The sequence below is a fragment of the Schistocerca cancellata genome, chromosome 3 (assembly GCF_023864275.1).
Source record: "Schistocerca cancellata isolate TAMUIC-IGC-003103 chromosome 3, iqSchCanc2.1, whole genome shotgun sequence".
Classification (NCBI taxonomy): Eukaryota; Metazoa; Arthropoda; class Insecta; order Orthoptera; family Acrididae; genus Schistocerca; species Schistocerca cancellata.
In genome coordinates this window covers 5,460,027-5,476,507 of record NC_064628.1, presented here as the reverse complement: position 1 = coordinate 5,476,507, position 16,481 = coordinate 5,460,027, and positions in this window count along the sequence as shown.

Below are 16,481 nucleotides of genomic sequence, written 5' to 3'. Positions count from 1 at the left end.
CTTATCACCAAGGTGAACTTCTCGTGATCACTGACTATTCTTTGTTGTAGAAATATATTTTCCATTACCGCGAACCATGTGTGTGGCTGAGATGGCATGAGTGGGGGAGCCCGTAATTGCAACCGTTGAGTTGGTGAAGCGTTGAAACCAGCGGGTACTTCCATTGCTGTTACTTGCTGTGGTTGTGCTACCATGGTTGTTGAACCAACGTCATTCCTTTGGTCCGGTATATGCTTTAAGTTCATATCTTTCGAAATATGCAACTGTTAAGTTTATATCTCATTCTGAAGCCTATGAATTTCTTCCGTTATCGAACCGTATCGTTTGCCGTCGTCGTTCATTGTTTTTGCAGTTAATGTTCGACGTAGCTAACGAAAGATTTAAAGTTCCTTAATCGGAGGTCACCAATTACGGGTACGTTCCTGCATTCCTTGTCAACAAAGTAAAGTAGGACGACATGTGCGTGCTGATATTGGAGATTTTCAAGGTACCTCTGCTGGATTCGCACACGTTCACGTGGACCTGGTTGGACCTCTCCCACAGTCAGAGGGTTACAGATATTTGTTTACGGCCATAGATAGGTGCACAAGATGGGCTGAAGCAACTCGAATAGTCGATATTTCAGCCGAAACTACTGCTAAGACGTTTCTGTGTACGTGGGTTGCCCGTTTTGGATGCCCCCTTCATGTCACAACTGACCAAGGACGTCAGTTCGAATCTACGTTGTTCCTCGAGCTATCCAAAATGTGCGGTTTCCAACACCACCACACGATTACCTACCACCCTGCCAGTAATGGTATGGTCGAACGATGGCACAGAACACTCAAAGCAGCATTGACGTGTCATCAAGAGAGATGGACGGAAGCATTACCATTAGTGTTGTTAGGCCTGCGGTCAGCTCACAAACCCGATACTGGTGCATCAGTTGCCGAGATGGCTTACGGCGAGCGGCTACGGATTCCTGCAGATTATGTAGTACCAACCTCTCTACCTGCATCAAAGGGCCTCACACACTGGGTGCAGCAGCTAAAACGTCACTGCACAAATATACGTTGCCCGCCACCTTCTCGCCATGGCAACCGTAAGGTTTTTGTACACAAAGACTTGTACAACTGCTCTCACATAATGTTGCGAACAGACTCAGTCAAATCGCCTTTACAACCACCATATACGGGCCCCTTTCAGGTGCTGAGTAGAAATAAGCATACCGTGGACATAATGTACAATGGTTGAAAGGTGGCTACACTGAGTCGCAGCGCCAGAGATTGCGCCAAAGAGTATTATTCAGCCGCCTCCACTGGCAGTAGTTGTTCAGAGAATGTCGAGGGCAGTAGTAGTTCAGAGGTTACCGTGGGCAGTGCTTGTTGAGAGGATGTCGATAGCTGTACTAGTTGAGGCCATGTCGTTTGCAGTTGATGGGCTAGACAGCAGATGTTGTTCGATTGGGGATGTTGTCAATATATATGAAGGTAACAAAAAATTTTTATTTCAAGTTACCTAAATAACAATGCCTCTTGGTCACAGGTTCAGTCAACAAAGCATCTGGCTTGTGTTCATGTATTAGACTGTAATTCTGGTTTCTATGTGCAATTATAGTATTTGTGTTTTTTTAATTACTTCATTGTAAATGGTGTTTAAATTATCTCGTCGTATTGAGGAAGAACCGTGCCAGATGTGTACGTTGAATCACACTTCCACACACAGAACAGTTACACTTGTGCTTTGTTGTTTCGTAGCATTTATAGTCATTCTTCTAATGGTATTTTTGCAGAATTTAATTTTTGATGTCTCGTATTTGGGTTTGACAATTTTTTGCAATTATGAAGATTTCAATTGTTCGTTAATCGTGTTTGTCGGGAAGCATTTCGTGTGAATGGTATTGTTGGTGTTAAAGTGTCATATTGTGTGTAATTTTCGTATAGTGACGAGTTTTGTATGTTTTGTAAATGATTACGCGATCGATGAAAAAGGCAAAAATGATGGGAGAATGACGAAAATGTTAACATGGCGAACTCGCCAACACAGGAGAACAGTATGATGAATAATGAAGTAGAAAACAATTTAATAAGTCGGAAAATAGTCCGGAACCAGTTCAAAATTTTTCACAATCAAAAAATTTTCAGAATATGAGATTAACGACAGAAGATTCTGGAATAGTGTCGAACACAGATAGCTTTACAGCTATGATGAAAGAAGTTGGTTTTGCGGGAAATGTTAGAGGTGAAAAGAATTTCGAACCAGGTAATATGGAGCAATATTAAATTTGGGATCTGAATTAAAAACAGTGGGATCACAAATAGCAACAATTAAAACTGAGATGGGAACAATGGAAACACGGTTAGACTCACTGGGATCACAGTTACGATCTGAATTAAAAACAGAGATAGGAACTTTGGCAACACGGTTAGAAACTGATATGGGAACAATGGAAACACGGTTAGACTCACGAATAGCGACATGTTTTAAAAACATGAAAGATGAATTAAAGAAAGAAATTAGAGAAGAAGTACAACCGATTTTGAATTCTCACAATAACAGATTAATTTCAATAGAAATTAGACAAAAGGAACAGGTTAGAGAACAGGAAGAAAGAGATCGCGTGATAGTACAAACATTTTCAGAGTTAAATTTACAACGTGCACACGATAAGGAAGAAATACTTGAAAGAATCGAGGAATCCGTACCAAATGACAGAGTAAATAACCTAACACAACAGTATGAACAGTTAACTACTAAATGTGTCAATACTGAAACCCGAGTCGCGACACTTACGGAAGACGTAAATAAACAGAAAGAACAAATAGGTGACTTATCGGAAAGAGTTGAGGAGATTTCAGATAAATTGACAAGTCTTAGTTTAAATGGGGACAGAGAATCAGATGATACAGCTCCATTGCCATTTGCAGAAACCGAAGAGTACTGGAACATACATAAACATGTTGAAAATCAGAGAAAATTTAATGAACGCGTTAAAAGGGAATTTGAGGCGTTACGAAAGCAAGTTAAACAAATTGAAAGCGAAATCGTAGGAAAAGATAGTAGAAGAAATTTGGAATCACAGATAGCAGCGTGTTTTGAAGAAAATAATTTATTTCATTTACGAGATGCAACAAGAGAGCGCCAGGCGCGTGAACTTGACAATAATCGACATTCGGACTGTGACAGTCGCGGTAGGTCTTTGTCGTCACGAGGTGAAAACTTTGACGATAAACACTTTTTAACTGTGCGAAAATTTAAGATCTTTCGCAATTCTAAGAATGACATACATCCATGTTCATGGTTAGATCAATTTATGTACGCACTTCCACCAAATTGGCTACTAAGTCACAAACTAGAATTTATGTGTGGATATTTAGAAAACGAACCGGCGACGCGGATGCGCGCACTTATTAGAGATTGTAATAATTTAAATGATTTTTATCATGCATTTCTATCGGCATATTGGTCCGAAAACACGCAAGACAGAGTCAAACATAGTCTTATTATGCAGCGTAATTTTAAACAGCCTGAGTTCCGCACGCCGGCAGCATACTTTGAAGACATGATTCGAAAGAATCAATTCCTTTCCAACCCTTATGGCCCGACTGAATTAATTCGCATTTGTTTAACTAAACTGCCACAATCCATAAGACAAATTGCTTTAGCCGGAAGATGTAAAGACGACATTGAGACTTTTAAGACTTTGCTACAAGAACTTGAGTATGACAACGACGACGGGACTTCTTGTAATTTTTTCAGCAACTGTAATAACAGATTTTCAGACAGAAGGGATAATGATCGGAACGGACGTCATATGGGTAATTTTGAGAATGACAGACGAAACAGACAGGGCAATAGATACCAGCCTTATGACAATAACAGACGTTCTAACAGAAATTACACAGACAATTGTAATAACGAAAATTCCTACCGGAATAATCAATCATACGGAAACAGTAATCGGTATCATCAAGACAGAAATTATTCATACAATAATAGAAATTCTTACCACAGAAATAACCAGGGTAGTAGATCTAACAGTAATTTCAGAAGTGACAGTCGAAATTACACAAGTAGTCATGCAGATAACCAGGAAAACAGAAATTTTAATAACAGGCACAACCAAAAATTTATATGTAACAGACAGGAGGGATCTAATTGGCATCCTCCGCGTGACAGAAATTCAGAGAGTCAAGTGCGAATAGTAGAAATTGATCCGCGAAATGACGCGAATAATCAGAGACGTGACGCAAACAATCGACAATGACTTGTAGCTTCGGCTTCTGGCAGCAATATAGACGGTTCAGAAAGTAATGACACTACGACTTTACACTACGTACGCCTGGAAGACATGAGAGACATTTTGCTAGACGAAAAGGAAAATAACGTAGACGCATTTTTACATCCTGTTGTTGAAGTATGTGTGGGTAAGAATAAGTTCACTGCAGTTTTAGATTCTGGGAGCCCATTGAATGTTATTAGTGAATCAGTTTTTCGTATATGTGTAAGAACTGTTGCTTGTCCTGTGTTACCTGTTTCTAAAACTACAATTCGAGGAGCTATTACTGGAAAAAGTGTAGAAGTCAAACAACAGACCAACTTAAATTCCATTTGTCAAGGATATGAATTTTCTGCTAATTTTATTATTGTTCCATTACTCAGTACACAAATTATATTAGGTATGGAGTTTCTTAACGCACATAAGGCAATTTTAAACTTTAAGGAAGGAAGTGTGAACTTGACTGGTGCCGGAATGCCGAGATGTTTGAAATTTTTTGAGTGTGTAACGAAATCTGAATCAGACACAAAATGTTTAAGATTTCTTACTTCTGATGTTTTCGCTGAGCATTATGACGACAATGTGTTCATTCACGACAACGACAATAGATACAGAGACTCAATGGATGATATAATTAATAGCGAAGAATTAATTAATGAAAAGGTTAACAAAGCTGAAGTGCCAGATGACGTTGCAAGAGAAGAATTGCACCAAATTTTGACTTCACATACTACAGTATTTAGTCATCACACACGAACTATACAAGGCTTACAGTATTTGTTTAAAGTAAAAGAACACACACCATTTCGAGGAAAAACGTACGCTATTCCTTTGGCTTATAGAGACAAGGTTAAGAGTGAACTTCAATGCATGTTAGATCAAGGCATTATTGAGCCAGCAGTCAGTCCTTATACCAGCCCATTGAAAAGGATGGGTCAATTCGTTTGGTTCTGGATTCCAGACAGATAAATAATATCATCATTCCTGAAACTGACCGTCCACAAAATTTAGATGAACTTCTTTAACATTTCCATGGAATTAAAGTTTTATCCACGATTGATATGTGCGCAAGTTTTTGGCAAATAGAACTCCACCCTGGTTGTAGAAAACACACTGCCTTTTTAGCCTTTGGTAACTGTTACCAATTTCGGAAATTACCGTTTGGACTTACTGTATCTTCAGCAGCATTCATTCGTGGTTTAAACGAAATTTTACCCGTTTATCTTCGTGACAATATTACTTCATATGTTGACGATATTCTTATTGTTAAACGTTCTTGGAGTGAGCATAACAAAATTTTGGATTCATTACTACGTATTTTTGCAAGAGTTGGCATTACAGTGAACTTGGAAAAATCTGAATTTGGTCGTTCTCAGGTGAAATTTCTTGGTAATTTTATTTCTACAGAAGGTATTCTTCCTGATTCAGAGAAACTAGACGTTATTCGTAATTATGCTGTTCCTACCACAAAACGTGATGTTCGTAGTTTCCTTTGTGTCTGTAATTTTCTTAGACACTTTGTTAGATTGAACAATTTGGCCACACCTCGTTTATGTGAACTATCTGGAAAGAATTCTAATTGGTGTTGGGATGAGGAAGCTCAATCAGAATTTGAACAACTTCGTGATGCTTTAGTTGCTGCTCCACTTCTTTCACATTCGGATTTATCTAAAGATATTTGTTTGGCGACGGACTCATCATACAAAGGCCTAGGTGCACACTTATTTCAAGAGGTAGAAGAAAACGGCGTTGTAGTACAGAAAACTATTGCATTTGGAAGTCGTGTTCTCTCTAAATCAGAAAAGAATTATTCGATTACGGAACTTGAAGCCTTGGCTGTTGTTTGGGTTTTCACAAAATTTCGCATATTTTTGTATGGCAGACATACTAAGGTTTACACCGATCATCGTGCTCTGGAATTTCTTATGTCAACAAAATTAACACATGGAAGATTGTCACGATGGGCGCTGTATCTACAGGAATTTGATTTTAGTACTGTTTACATACAGTGTTCTTCAAATATTATTGCTGATGCTTTATCACGTGTACCTATGGGTTTGAAACAAAGTGCTGAGGAGGACTGCAAAGAAAACAATTATTGTTTGATGTATATTCAAGATGTTGCGTTTGAAAATTTTACTTCGTCTTTGCTCCAGGACATCGCTAAGGAGCAAAACAAGGATCCAATCTGGAGGGACATTAAGGAGAAGTGGAGAAGAAAGGAAAGCGTAGCGATTAGACAGTATTATTTAGTTCGAAATGATATTCTTTTTAAACGAAAATCGGTTGACAACTCTGTTTGGTTAGTTTGCATTCCTGACGAGTGGGTTACTAAATTGATTTGGTATACACATTTCAGTTATGCACACTTTGGTCCCAGAAAATGCTTTCATAAATTACGAGAAAATTGCTACTTCAGTAATATGGAAAACCGTATTCGATCTGTTCTTGCCAAATGCAAATTATGTCAAAAGGCTAAGCCGCCAACTATTTCTCACAGAGCACCGTTGTTTCCTATCATTCCAGCGAAATTAAAGGAGATGGCTGCAGTCGATTTGTTCGATCCAGTGGTTCGTTCTACTAATGGTTTTGCGTACATTTTGGTAGCAGTGGAATTCAAACATTTTCTTAAAGAAGTGGGTCATGTTGATCAGGTTATATCAGATAATGGATCACAGTTTCGCTCTAAAATTTGGCTTCGTACTCTACGGCGTCGAAAGATTAAACCAATTTTCATTTCACTTTTTCACTCTCAGTCTAACGCTTCAGAGAGATGGATGAAGGAAATCAATAAATTGTGTCGACTTTATTGTCATCAGAATCACAGAACGTGGGATCAGTATCTTCATATTTTTCAAAACATTCTGAATGAACTCCCTAATGATTCAACTTCTTTACCGCCTATATTGATATTAAAAAATAAAGCACCTACAAATCGCATTTCAGAAATCGTTCCTTTTCCGCCTTCACGGAAACTGCGGCATTCTGAAGTTGTGAACATGGCTTTACAAAATATTGCATCTGCGGCTGCTAGAAGAGAGAAATCAGCTAAACGTCCTGGTCGTTTAAAAACCTTGTCAGTTGGTCAAAAAAGTGTTAATTAAGTCTCATCGTTTGTCTCACAAAGGAAAAGGCTTGTGTCACATATTTTTTCTGCTTTATAATGGTCCATATAGAGTTCGCAAAATTATTCATGATAACACTGTCGAAGTAGAAACTCTTAAATCTCGGCGCTCTAAGGGAATACATCATATATCGAACGTTAAAATTTTTGTGGAATGACCTACTTTTGAGAAACTAACAGTTATACGTAAACATGCAGCGAATACAAGGATACCGCGCCGTGTTCCGGCGGCGGCACATACTCAAAGCAACAGTCAAGTCTGCGCGCCGCACAAGGCAGTCGTTGACCGCAAACAATTACTTCCTACGTCACGCGTACCTACAGCTGATCGAGCGCTCAGTGCGAATGCACTGACAGCCGTAAACAAATAGTCTAATTTCTCCGAATAAATTCAGTATAAAGCTACAGTGACTTGATAAATTATGTTATTAACGTTCAGTTTTTTTCAGGATACAGTTGTATAAAATATTTAAGAACTTCAGGTAAATTCTGTGTGTGTCGATGTTAAGAGGACTTGCAATCTAGAAAATTTTAGGAAGAATGTAATTTCGAAGAAGAAGGTAATAAACTAAAAAGGTAACTATTAATTGAGTTTATTTTTCAGGTAACATATTTCCACTTAGGTACGTACTTTAGACGTAATTTGCTGCTCGCGATTGCGTGATTTATACTTTGTGTTAACTGATTTTAACAATGATTGATTAATGAACAAGGTTATTACTTATGTATATTATGCATCGCTTGGCTGCTATGCTTTTTCACTGATGTCATATTTTTTATTATGTGCTTGCTGTGCTTATTTATTTAAATTACAATTGTCACCTGATTAATTGTGCTGATATGGTTATGTATGTAAGTTATACTTTGTGAATTATTTGCTTGCACCTTCGTGTTTACTTATTAAGATTACATGTGAACATTTATTTGCTCATGCTGATATGATGCTAATGATCTGTTTATTATGTAAAATATATATTTGCTGCTTTGCGTATGGATTGCATATTTACACATTTCTGTTTTGTTGTCATAACAACTCTTTAATTTGGTGTATAGAAATGCTGATATATGGTGTACGAACTTGGAGTTTAGGTCACACTATGGTATTAATTACAGATTGTTCGCTTGGCAGAGCCTCATTGTAGGGATTGTGCTGCATCCACTTGCTGACATTCTGTTCTCTACTGGTATATCTACTCGCTTTTGCATGTTTTCCTTACGCTCAGTGCCTTATATTTTAAGATAAGAAAATGAACTTCTATAATTCTACGAACGACATTGGTACAAGAAACTTCATTGAAGTCACATGAGCTGGAGGTTTTATGGAAGCTGTTTAATTTTATGCTAATAGGAAGGAAGCTAACGATAGGTCATACCAACACTAGGTTTAGACCATTGACATTTATTGCACTGCAATCTTCGTGAGCAATTGAAATGGCAAATGACACTTGACACAAGAAATACTTCTGTTTTGCCATGATTCTTGAAGTGGTGTACACATTGTGAAATATTACGATCATTCACACTCCGTACTCGTACTTACTTACTGAAAGCTATTCAAACTAAAGGCTGTTAGAGGTCATGTATGCATTGCTTTTATTTAATGATGGACAAGACAACCAAAATGTACAGTATTTTATAATTCATAATGAGCAGAAGATTTGGGTCAGATGGATTACACAGAGGTTGTGTGTGGACATAGTGTCTTCAGATTGTATGGGATGATGAATTGAAGTTTTCACTAGGATTTTATCTGTACTTGTTCGAGGAGACTGACTAGAGGAAAGAGTTGTTATGGAAGTGAAATGATATTGGCGATAAGGTTTATATGTATCGACGTATTGAAGAGGTATTATTGAGCAATTGAGATTGTGTGAAGTTGATGATTATTGGGTTTTGATGGACAAGAGGTAAGGTAAATGATATTGATGATAAGGTTTATACGTATCGACGTAAGAGGTATTATTGAAGTAGTAAGATTATGTGATGCTGTTGATTATTGGAGTTTTGGTGGATAAGAGGTAAAGTAAGTGAGGAGCAGATTTTTTTTGTTGGTTTATATGGAACAAGGAGGATGAAAATGGCAGACTAGAACACTCAAGTGGAAGGAAGATTGTCTACACACACACTTTGTTAAATCAATGAGCAGTATTTACTTTTTTTTGGAGAGAGGAAGTATTTGCATATGTTGGCACACTGACAGTTGTTCAGCAACAGTACATTTGATTTGGCTTGGCAAACATTGGTCTTGACATAATGAATATGACGTTGACTAACTATTATGGACTGTTACACACTGCTGCCAGTACTACTTGATACACATGTTAAACATCAAATTTTTGACAGAATTGCATTTACACAGTTAACACTATTCAATTAAAAAGATGAGTGAGTGTGTTTTGTGTGTTTTCCTTTCCCAATCCCAAATAATTGGTACCGACCTGCCTCCTAAATATTATTTTTCTTGTTTGTGGTGGCTTGCACTGACACCCATAAATATTATAGGTTTACTGTTATTTGTGTATTGTAATAGTTAATATGACAATTATCTGATATCATTTGTGTGTTTGTTATAATTTGTATGTTTAGTGTAAGAGCATTGATAATGATTTTGTAAAAGCAATTGTGTGTGCATTCAAACTGTTGTTCGTGCTTGCACCTATCATCAGTGATGGGTGTCACTGGGAAATGTTTAATTTCTGCTGATGAACTCTGATAAACTAATTAGTGATAGTGAATATTATGGACTGTTACCTGCACCTGCTCAACATTGCTGGGTTCCACTGATGGAACTGCTGCTACTGAGATAATGTCACTTGTTGGTGTCTGCACCTGCTCAACATTGCTGGGTGCCACTGTTAGAGCTGTTTAAATACTGCTGATGAAATGTTATGAGACAGCTATTTGCACCTGTTGAACATTGCTGGGTGCTACTGTTGGAACTGTCAACTACTCTGAAGAGTATTCCCTGTTTATTGAACTATTGAAAAGATTTTATGTGAATATTTGTATAAACTGATTTTTTTGTGTATTTACTGTTTATGAATTGTTATGAGACTCTTACCTACACCTATTCGTCATTGCTGACGCTACTGATTGAATTGTTTAACCACATGATACTTGTGTAAACTATTATGTAAAATCACATGTATGCAAGCATTTGTATTCCTTACTGTATTTTATATATTAGGTTATTGAAGGGTCAGTGCAAAGCCAAAATTTATTCAGTTATGTGATATTTACTTATTAATATTATCTTTTATTTTTGTCTGCATTTTTTTGGACGAATTTGGTGGTATTTCCACCACCAATGCCGGCATAAATACTATCAAATTTTAGCCCGTGGAGGAGGGGCATATGAAAGGTGGCTACACTGAGTCACAGCGCCAGAGATTGCGCCAAAGAGTATTATTCAGCCGCCTCCACTGGCAGTAGTTGTTCAGAGAATGTCGAGGGCAGTAGTAGTTCAGAGGTTGCCGTGGGCAGTGCTTGTTGAGAGGATGTCGATAGCTGTACTAGTTGAGGCCATGTCGTGTGCAGTTGTAATGATCAGAGTGTATTTTTCATCAATATACACTCCTGGAAATTGAAATAAGAACACCGTCAATTCATTGTCCCAGGAAGGGGAAACTTTATTGACACATTCCTGGGGTCAGATACATCACATGATCACACTGACAGAACCACAGGCACATAGACACAGGCAACAGACCATGCACAATGTCGGCGCTAGTACAGTGTATATCCACCTTTCGCATCAATGCAGGCTGCTATTCTCCCATGGAGACGATCGTAGAGATGCTGGATGTAGTCCTGTGGAACGGCTTGCCATGCCATTTCCACCTGGCGCCTCAGTTGGACCAGCGTTCGTGCTGGACGTGAAGACCGCGTGAGACGACGCTTCATCCAGTCCCAAACATGCTCAATGGAGGACAGATCCGGAGATCTTGCTGGCCAGGGTAGTTGACTTACACCTTCTAGAGCACGTTGGGTGGCACGGGATACATGCGGACGTGCATTGTCCTGTTGGAACAGCAAGTTCCCTTGCCGGTCTAGGAATGGTAGAACGATGGGTTCGATGACGGTTTGGATGTACCGTGCACTATTCAGTGTCCCCTCGACGATCACCAGTGGTGTACGGCCAGTGTAGGAGATCGCTCCCCACACCATGATGCCGGGTGTTGGCCCTGTGTGCCTCGGTCGTATGCAGTCCTGATTGTGGCGCTCACCTGCACGGCGCCAAACACGCATACGACCATCATTGGCACCAAGGCAGAAGCGACTCTCATCGCTGAAGACGACACGTCTCCATTCGTCCCTCCATTCACGCCTGTCGCGACACCACTGGAGGCGGGCTGTGCGATGTTGGGGCGTGAGCGGAAGACGGCCTAACGGTGTGCGGGACCGTAGCCCAGCTTCATGGAGACGGTTGCGAATGGTCCTCGCCGATACCCCAGGAGCAACAGTGTCCCTAATTTGCTGGGAACTGGTGGTGCGGTCCCCTACGGCACTGCGTAGGATCCTACGATCTTGGTGTGCATCCGTGCGTCGCTGCGGTCCGGTCCCAGGTCGACGGGCACGTGCACCTTCCGCCGACCACTGGCGACAACATCGATGTACTGTGGAGACCTCACGCCCCACGTGTTGAGCAATTCGGCGGTACGTCCACCCGGCCTCCCGCATGCCCACTATACGCCCTCGCTCAAAGTCCGTCAACTGCACATACGGTTCACGTCCACGCTGTCGCGGCATGCTACCGGTGTTAAAGACCGCGATGGAGCTGCGTATGCCACGGCAAACTGGCTGACACTGACGGCGGCGGTGCACAAATGCTGCGCAGCTAGCGCCATTCGACGGCCAACACCGCGGTTCCTGGTGTGTCCGCTGTGCCGTGCGTGTGATCATTGCTTGTACAGCACTCTCGCAGTGTCCGGAGCAAGTATGGTGGGTCTGACACACCGGTGTCAATGTGTTCTTTTTTCCATTTCCAGGAGTGTATATGAAGGTAACAAAAAATTTTTATTTCAAATTCCCTAAATAACAATGCCTCTTGGTCACAGGTTCAGTCAACAAAGCATATGGCTTGTGTTCATGTATTAGACTGTAATTCTGGTTTCTATGTGCAATTATAGTAATTGTGGTTTTTTTAAAATACTTCATTGTAAATGGTGTTTAAATTATCTTGTCGTATTGAGGAAGAACCGTGCCAGATGTGTACGTTGAATCACACTTCCACACACAGAACAGTTACACTTGTGCTTTGTTGTTTTGTAGCTTTTATAGTTGCTGGGGACCTAATTAATTAATTGTGTTAACGCAAATTTCCTTTCATTCTTTATTGTTATTCTCTGCAGTCAGATTGCGTACTAATACTACTCAGGGCCAACCGGTTACGAGACTTCGTAACCGGACACAGAGCGACTAAAAAATTATTTGCATTATATATAATTAAACCCCCGACAAAGGTATCGATTGAACGTGTCAAGCCAGCATGGGTTTTACCCTCTCCGACCTCTTGACATCACGCCTGTGCATCAACATATGATGGACGCAGAGCACACCGAAACACCGCTCAGTACATCGTCCGAGACAGGTGGTTCACCACCACAAACAACGACGTCACCGCCCCCGAGTCACCCGACGCACACCAGAGCTGGACGTCGAATAAAATTCAAGTATCAAGATATCCCTGAGGCTCCACACTTTAAGGGGGGGGGGGGGGGGGCTGTGTGGCAGTGATATTTTTCATGTCTAGTGCAAAGTGATATCAAACGTCCGAGAGATTTTTTTTTTTTGGTCATGTGTTGTTTTTTATCTTTGCCGTAAGACTATAGAATCTCTTAGTTTTTGTTACTCCTGTGTTGTTTTCTTTTTAGTTTCTTCTCATTGCGAGTTTCCACGAATGAATATTTTTTCGTTAACTCATTATACTGGACGGCTATGCAATTATTTGTTGTAGGCAAGTCGCCTACAAATCCATACCTACAAACGAAAATGAGATACAAAAAATTGACCTAAAATAAGAATCTAATAGTCCAAATTATCTCAATATCACTAAGAATGAAATTAAGTTCCGAATGAATTGCAAACAACCAATTATTTAAGTAAATGCATACGAAGAATATTTTGAGCAATATGTAGAGATCTCTTTTAAAATCGCATTCAATTATTTTAATGTATAATAATAGAGCTTATCCGAAACACAGAACTGTTCTTTTTTATCTATGGCTGAAAGTGAAGACATTATTATCTACGGGTAATGTATGACGTCATTGGTCAAGGCCAACGGGTTGTATCCCCTGCTTCACTAGACCCGAATCTTAACAGACACACTCAGCGTCTGTTATGTTTTTATGGCAACGCTCGTCAATAATATAATATCTCTGTCTTTGTGTAAGAAACTACGTCCGTAAGCTTTCAACTTTAGAACAAAAATAAACCAGTCCTTCGTATTTTCTGTGCTTGTAAATGTGTAACTCACTCTAACATCCTTTTAAACCCAAACTATAGCCCTAATTATTTTATTACGATATTACGAATGAAATGATCTTCAAGCGAAAATTCTTTAACTCGTAAATACTTTCGATTACCTATCTTGACTTCATTTGTCACTCTAGAAGCTCTGACTTTGACATCGCTTTTCTCCGTGTTAGTATCCAATAGTTTAAGACCCCGTTTGTTTCTGTCATAATGAACGATTTCTCTCATATAGCTGTTATTTAGTGACTTCGGACTAAATGAGAACGCTGGAACGAGGTTTTGAGTTTTAAACAGAATAACTATTTTTCTTCCTTTTACCAACTGCGCACAGAGACGAACGCCGAAGAGTGGTCGAGTGACAAACAAAACTGAATCCCCACTCTACGCGAAATGAAGTAATACAGTAATAAAGAAATCCTAGGTCTACCACTCCACGCGAAATGAAGTAATAAAATAATAAAGAAATCCAAAGTACCACCACCACTTTTTAACTCAATTGAACATAAATTGCAAAATTGTCAGCCACTTCCGGTGACTGCGACCCGCGATCCCGCTAACAAAACCTCGATGAAAATTTCACTCGTCACTATTGACTACAGGAACAATGGTTGCAGTAGAATTCCGTGTAAATATGGTTCATCTAGGGTCTGGATCATCAGGAAACGTTACTATCGCAACTATGAATGGGAGAAACGTCATTGAAATTTAAAATAAACCGCAGGTCTGGGTATTCCTGTAACAATCTTCAAATCTCTACAAAAATCGAGAGCTCCGCTCGACAGCAAAATAATTCAGTATCCACAAAATCCTACTCACATATCACCTCAGATACCAAATCCACCCAATACATTCACGGCCGTTAGCCTGTTCCTCAGAGAACGCCTTCATCAACTTTTACAATTAATCACAGCACCCACTTTATACGTGTGTCACAAATACACCATAACCGTAAACCCGACTCAAATCGTTTTAATCCGATAGCTGAAGTTAAATAACACATCTTCGACTCACGATTCACAATCCTCAGAAAACTCGTAACCGCGCTACAAGTAGAAAACAAACCTACACACAGACAAATGAAGATTGCGCCACAGCGATAATTCTTCAAAGTAAATCGATGAGCGAAATAAAATTAAATTATTTCCAGTCTGTACCGTTGCTGCAGTCTTTCTCCGCAGTACAGACACTTTCAGTCGTACTTCTAAAACTGCGGAAACTTCCCACCTGCACGATAAATCGCTACAACCGTCCGATGAATTAATGTTGTTGTTGTTGTTGTGGTCTTCAGTCCTGAGACTGGTTTGATGCAGCTCTCCATGCTACTCTATCCTGTGCAAGCTTCTTCATCTCCCAGTAACTACTGCAACCTACATCCTTCTGAATCTGCTTAGTGTATTCATCTCTTGGCTTCCCTCTACGATTTTTACCCTTCGCGCTGCCCTCCAATACTAAATTCGCGATCCCTTGATGCCTCAGAACATGTCCTACCAACCGATCCCTTCTTCTAGCCAAGTTGTGCCACAAACTCCTCTTCTCCCCAATCCTGTTCAATACCTCCTCATTAGTTATGTGAACTATCCATCTAATCTTCAGCATTCTTCTGTAGCACCACATTTCAAAAGCTTCTATTCTCTTCTTGTCCACACTATTTATCGTCCATGTTTCACTTCCATACATGGCTACACTCCATACAAATACTTTCAGAATCGACTTCCTGACACTTAAATCTATACTCGATGTTAACAAATCTCTCTTCTTCAGAAACGCTTTCCTTGCCATTGCCAGTCTACACTTTATATCCTCTCTACTTCGACCATCATCAGTTATTTTGCTCCCCAAATAGCAAAACTCCTACTTTAAGTGTCTCATTTTCTAATCTGATTCCCTCAGCATCACCCGACTTAATTCGACTACATTCCATTATCCTCGTTTTGCTTTTGTTGATTTTCATCTTATATACTCCTTTCAAGACACTATCCATTCCATTCAACTGCTCTTCCAAGTCCTTTGCTGTGTCTGACAGAATTACAATGTCTTCGGCAAACCTCAAAGTTTTTATTTCTTCTCCATGGATTTTAACACCTACTCCGAATTTTTCTTTTGTTTCCTTCACTGCTTGCTCAATATACAGATTGAATAACATCGGGGACAGGCTACAACCCTGTCTCACTCCCTTCCCAACTACTGCTTCCCTTTCGTGTCCCTCGACTCTTATAACTGCCATCTGCTTTCTGTACAAATTGTAAATAGCCTTTCGCTCCCTGTATTTTACCCCTGCCACCTTCAGAATTTGAAAGAGAGTATTCCAGTCAACATTGTCAAAAGCTTTCTCTAAGTCTACAAATGCTAGAAACGTAGGTTTGTCTTTCCTTAATCTAGCTTCTAAGATAAGTCGTAGGGTCAGTATTGCCTCGCGTGTTGCAATATTTCTACGGAATCCAAACTGATCTTCCCCGAGGTCGCCTTCTACTAGTTTTGCCATTCGTCTGTAAAGAATTCGCGTTAGTATTTTGCAGCAGTGACTTATTAGACTGATAGTTCGGTAATTTTCACATCTGTCAACGCCTGCGTTCTTTGGGATTGGAATTATTATATTCTTCTTGAAGTCTGAGGGTATTTCGC